The sequence below is a fragment of the Miscanthus floridulus genome, chromosome 10, assembly GCF_019320115.1.
Source record: "Miscanthus floridulus cultivar M001 chromosome 10, ASM1932011v1, whole genome shotgun sequence".
Lineage (NCBI taxonomy): Eukaryota > Viridiplantae > Streptophyta > Magnoliopsida > Poales > Poaceae > Miscanthus > Miscanthus floridulus.
In genome coordinates, this window is record NC_089589.1 from 120,199,018 (window position 1) to 120,205,474 (window position 6,457).

The following is a 6,457-nucleotide window of genomic DNA, read 5'->3' on the forward strand; positions in this document are numbered from 1 at the left end:
CGTGAAATCTCGGCCCAGTCAGACATTTACAGCCTAGGCCTAATTATAATGGAGATCGTGACGAGAGAAAAAGAATAGTTCCAGCATTGACCAGAAGCATGCCAGACAATATATAGATGAAGTAAGGAAAATAATATGGCATATTATAAGTTGTATTGGTAGTATAATACCAAGGACCATAATTTGAATTTATATGTAGGTAAAAAAAAACTGGACACTGGAGAAAATAATGTCCGAGTACCCTGAGTTAGAAGAAGATGGTCTCTCTCAAGTCGAGGCATGTATTAAGATTGGTCTACGGTGTGTGGAGCTTGATCAGCGTGACAGACCTTCCATACAAGAAATTATCAACGACCTCAGCGGACAATGATTGAGGCGGTATGAAATTTATTTTGGAAAAAATGAGATTCCAGTTCAGAATATCAAACTATACTATATTAAATGGCCAAAGGTGACCTCTACATGTCAGTTTGTCTTATTTCGACCTGCTAAAAACAAGAAAAATGAACATCGAGGAATTTATGAAGACAGAACTATGCCTAGGAAAAATACATTTAATTCATCATTGCAATTAATGCTTAAGGATTCTTCCAAATAAATTATATTGCTTCGGGAAATAATATAGGAGTTTCAAACATAGATACATATATATGTACAAATAATATGAGAATCTTACTCATGCTACTCTTTTCTTCACTTTTGTTATTTTATTTAGGCTCCTCCTTTTTTTACATTTTTTATTAGCTACTCTTGGAAAACAGTGGAAACTGAAAATAAGGTGCTCTGTCTATTTGATTAAGAAAATAGTAGGGCAATGAGAAAAACTAGGAGCTCTGCTTGTCACTGCTTAAAGGAAAAATCACTAGTATTTCTAGTCACCGTAAGAATTAATGTCTAGAGGCGAGTCTTCCAACAACATCTACTCTAGCAGCGTCTGTAGAAAAATAATATATTCTAGAGGGGGACATAAACTGCCTCTAGTAAATCAATTTCAAAATCTGGGTGATGTTTATGGCTGCCTCTAATAATCAATTTCTATAGGTGGTCGGTATCATGGTCCATCTCTAAAAATTATTTTCCACAAAGTGAAAACCAGCCATAAAAAATAGCAAAAGAGATTTCAATCTGGGGGTAAGCCCGCTGGGGAAGTACAAATTTTTATAAGCATTCTCCAAGTGAATGATCCTATCCTATTTTATCAACATCAACGAGTCTTGTATTGAACATTTGAACACTTAATGACTACAAATGAAAAAAGTTTGAAATATAAAGTTTTGGATCCCATAAAGCACGACAAATTTGTTTTAAGGCACATCTTCATGTGAGCTCGTTTGAAAAATCAAAACTTTGAATTTCAAAATCTAGAAATTTAAAAGATAATTTTGGGACTAAATCGTATCAATGAAAAGTCGTCAGCTAGAAAGTTATAAATCTCTTAAATATCTATAAATTTAATACAAAATCGTATTCATATGAATAAAATAGGAAAAGCTACAATTTCCTTGATACATCGATCTTTAAAGACGGGTCAAGTTATGTACTGTTTCTAGAAATCGATTTATAATGACGGTTATTGATTTTCAACAACCCCTAAAAATGTCTCTATTTCTAGGGTGGACCAACCGCCTCTGGTATAGCATTTTTTAGAGGCAATTGGTGTTATCAAGCATCTAACAGTATAGGACATTTGTCGTGGAGTCTGGAAACACCAACCGCCATAAGAGACGGTTCTAGCTTGATGGAGCCACCTCTAAGAAAAGAAGCGTCTCAAAAAATTTGTTTGTGTAGTAGTCAATTAAGATCATGCTATCTTAGTCTCTCCGGGCGAGAGGAACCATATATCATCCTAATTAGAACATATACAGCAACCGTCATAGGCCTAATTAATCATTGCCTCATCCTTAGTATTAAGAAATAGGTTTTGGTGTTGCGCTAATTATTTCCGAATTTGACTATAAAGATAGAAACCATGAAGGACACAATGTTCACGCTGACATTCTACATCGAATTTTAGGTCTCTCATCTACGTTGATCATGTAACATTTCAATGTTGAAGGAGGTCAGGACGAAATAAAAGAAGCCCTGTTATTTCTACCACGACACAGGTTTATTGTGGAAATTAAAAGACCTTTATTTGCGAGGAAATTAAAGATGGCCCTTGTTACTGCATAGTGGAAACATATAAGTTTCATCTCATTTGGAGTCCTACATGAAATATGTCCTTTTTGTTATCACTATATAATAAAATGTATTCGACAGTCTTTTTTGTTACTGCATAGTTGGTCAATAATAATAAATCCACCCAATTGCTCGTAAGATAGCCATGGTAGTTACTGTACATGTAAATTTTGAGAAACACTGCTACAGAATAGATTTATAGAAACAACACAATTTTTTAGTAGAGCCAGCTCTATTTAAAGCCGTATATAGAAATGGTTTCCAAAATGACCAGTCTCTAGAAATTTATTTGTAGACGCCGCCTCAACTTTTAAGGGCGGCTGAAAATACCAACCGCCTCTAAATATTATATTTTTAGAGGCAGCTAGATTTCCAGCCATCTCTGAAAATAGAGATATTTTTAGGGGCTGGTGGAAATATATATCAGCCATCTCTAAAATGGCTTTTTATAGGTGGCTAGAAATCCTAGCAGTCTCGAAAAAATAGGCGCAACATAGTAAATTTATAAATTTTTCAAATGAATACAGATGAAGACAAATTTTATACCAAAGTTGTAGATGTCGAAGAGATCTATAACTTCGTAGTTGATCAATTTTTTATTTGAAATAATTTAGGGCCTGTAACTTCTATCTGAAGTTGTATATTTTGAAATTGAAAATTGTTTAATTTCAAATGGAGAAATGACCAAAATTAATGTTGTCGATCTCAAAGGGATACACAACTTTGCAGCTCATAAGTTTTTCATTAGAAATCATTTGTCCTTCCAAACTTCAGTTTGGAGATCACACATTTTGAAAATCAAAATTCTCAAAAGACCTCGGATGGAGAAATGACTAAAACCAAAGTTCTTGTACCCGGGATGTTTTGTCTTTAAACATAAAGATCGCGTGACCTGGGCTTAAAAAATTATGAAAAATTCTTGAAATCGAGCTTTAGGGCATTTGGGCAGCTGCCTGTAGAGACAGACAGGTAGCCACCTCTACAAATCTTGTATGTAATAGTGAAATTTCTTAAATTGACATCCAATTCGTCAGCTTTTCAACATATGATACTATGACCCATGTCATTTACTCAGATTGGCCATTCGTATTAATTTCAAAAATTGACATCCATTTCGTTAGCTTTTCAGCATTTGTCACTATGACCGACTTGTCAATGACTCAGATTGACTCTACATGTTATTGTGAAATGAGTGTTAAATCTTGAAAGGCTCGCGAATTGGGAGTCAAATATCAAAATCTCTCCTAAATTGTAAGTGACATAGAACTCAAATGACCGAAGTGGTATCACCATCGTTTTGCCCGACTCTGTTCCTCCGTGCGTTGTTTTCTCCCCCTATCACGGCTCCTCAGGTTTTCTCTACACTCACCCCTATGCGTTGACATCCAGCTTCTCTCCCACCTCCGTCTCTGAAGCGCACCACCGACTTTCTCCTTGGGTCCATCCCCTCCCATGGAGTGATGCTGCCTTTCTCAAGGAATTGTCCATTCACGGACATCCTCGGCCCACCGCTGACTTTCTCCATGGATCCATCCCCTTTGTTGACGCTGAATTAGGTCACACACCAGCAAAGGCTAGCACGCCTGAGGTTGCACAAGACTTTGATCGCAACAAGAACCCAGTAAATCAGCGAAGCCAACCAGCAAGTCGGTTAGGCTGATATCGCTCGTTCTTCACCGGCTAGACTCCTAACACCTTCCAAGAAGACCTGTCAGGGAGGCGCACAGCGAGGCAATCATAGGGTCGGCATGGCCACGTAGAATGCCGCCAAATCCCGTCAAGAGAGGTGATGAACAACAAGGGTAGAGAGAGTAGGGTAAAAGGAGTAGTAGATGTGCTTTTTGACGATTGGAAGTTGAATTCATCAATCGGCCGTGATCCTCTCGTTTATATAGTGGTGGGGTTGGTCTTATTTCAATGGGAAACAACTCTAGAATGCGTCCCATGGTAGAACCGCCAATTTACACTAATCATAGACTTACTCGCCCACCACAAGCAGGACTTACCCGACTAGGTGGGAATAGTTTCTCGAATGTGACTGATATGCTGGGGCTATTTGGTTTGCTGGTTCATTTAACTTTTTAGGAAAGCATGACTAAAGTGCATCCTTATATTCAAAGTTTTAGCAGTCACATCAAGTTCATTACTTAACCATTCTAGGTAAGCACCTGCACTATTCCAAGCATGTGGAAAACAATCAAAGCATCTCACCTCCAGAGTTTTTCTTCTTTCGCCACCACATTATATTATAATTCTTACTACAATGGCAGTAGTGCGACAAGTGGTATTCATATCCGAAGAGGGTGGCAATTGCAATCGATGTACATCCAGCTGGGATAATTCCAAACACACACCCATACTTCTCAAAAGAGTCTGTACAAGGCAGCCATTCCTAACGTAGGACCAAGGCTCGAAATCACCTGACCACTTGGGAACCCACCCCAGGTAGCCCGTCCTGGACGCCCCCTAAGTTTTTCCATAGACATTCCCCACCTACAAACGACTACTAAAGTGGTCAAAGAAACACTCCAGTGAACTTTTTGAGCGCCTTAGCCGTAAGAAAGTACTAAGCTTCACGGTCAACTGTAACTCAGTCCCTTTTATGTGTTTGGAACCTTCAAACATGCCACATCACTACTAATGAATGGTCCTTGACCGACACAGGCACGGCAAAGAAATAGCACCCAGGACAACCATGCCCTGTTGCCTGGTCTCCAGTTATTAGCTATGTCAACATTGTGTGACGTTTATGTAGTTTGAAACCTCTATATGAATCGTGTCGTATTTGTAAGGTTCATGGTATTAATCAGCCTGCTCGGCTATGCTGGCTGCACCTTATCTGCAGCTGCAGCTACGGCTGCCAGGTAGCAGCAGCTACAGTACATGCAGACACATTCAGTTCAATAAGCCACAACCTAGTAACCCTATTCAGTTCGGCCGAGCAAGCCCAAATATATACGCAGGTGGATTCTAACCAACTACTACCACCTAATGCATACTTTTGAAATATATGGGTAATGCATGGGGGCTTGCTTTGTAGTCCTCGATAACCTCTTATACTCCGGCTCCGCTTCCGGGACGTTCTCGGTTGTCACGGCAACTATATCAAACAAGGAATGCAAGGACAATTTATTACACCCACGGAAAAAGCACAACCTAACAGGATACATGGCATCTATGGATAGAGGGCAATTTTATTAACCTAGCAAAACTTGTCTGGATTTTTTTTGATTTTTCTATGATTTTTGGTGAGTTTTTGAAGTTTCCCAACAAAGGAAAAAAAAGGAAAATGAAGATTTTCCTTTGGGAAACTGCGGGCAAGGAGCGACGCCGACCAGGAACCGGTCCGTCCCTGTCGCCACAGCGACGCCACAACGCGGCACAGGACGGTGACGCGTGCAAGCACAGCACCGCGTACGATGAAACTGTGCATCCCGATACACCCCGGATTCGCGGAGGAGAGGGTGGCGACCTGGTCGCACGACCAAGGCGACGGCGCTGACGCTTCACGGCAGGACGCATGCGGCGCTGCGGCAGCAGGAGTGCGCGTGCGGGCCTCTCCTTCTCGACAATGTTGGAGCGCCGGGTTGTTTTTTTTTTTCTTCCAGCTTCCTTTATTTTAGCTGCTGCTGCTGGCGTCGCACGGCCGAGGATGCCTGCTCAGCAGGCCAAGAAGGCCTCTCGGCCGGCGCCCTTTCTTAGCCCTGTTTGGTTCAGCTTATACGAGTCTCGCTTACAAGGATTATCTGATAACTCACAATATGTAGAGTCTAAGCTGGGTGTTTAGCTGTCCCGATTATTTTGGGTCGGACATTTTGTACTATAAACTCTAGACTTTTCTCAAACTATGTAAGCACTATTTATTACTTTTCATGTGAGCATATAGCCTTGCAACTCGACCCGAATAAGAGTTTCTATTTATGTCCATGTCCTTCAAAATCGACGGTGGGACGGCCGATAAAGGGAGTCGGCGGTGGGGGAGGGGGCCGGCCGTGAGGGAGGCCGCTGGCCGGAGGCCAGATCCGGCAAGGCCGTGGGCCGTGGCGCCGTTCCGCCGCCGCCCCTGGCAGTTCGCGTGCCGCGCGTCTCCGCTCTATCGGTCGAGCGGACGTGGCTCGCCAGCTCCGCCTGACCGCCTCTGCCCCTGACGAGCACAAGAGGACGCGGCTCCGCACCTCCGCCACCAGGCTCCAGGTAGTTCGCATGCAGGCTCCAGGCGCCACAGTCCGGCCACCTCCATGTGCACGAGAGGATCCGCCACGGATCTGGTCTAGGGGAG

The 6,457-nt window shown here is 41.9% G+C and overlaps 1 long non-coding RNA gene across 1 annotated transcript; it reads left to right on the top strand.

Annotated features, from left to right (window-relative positions):
- The first annotated feature begins 1 nt into the window (after window position 1).
- Window positions 2-5,948, top strand: LOC136485519 (uncharacterized). Its single transcript, XR_010766464.1, has 3 exons — window positions 2-121; window positions 200-378; window positions 2,015-5,948. It is a non-coding gene; the product is annotated as an uncharacterized lncRNA (long non-coding RNA).
- Window positions 5,949-6,457: the final 509 nt, after the last annotated feature.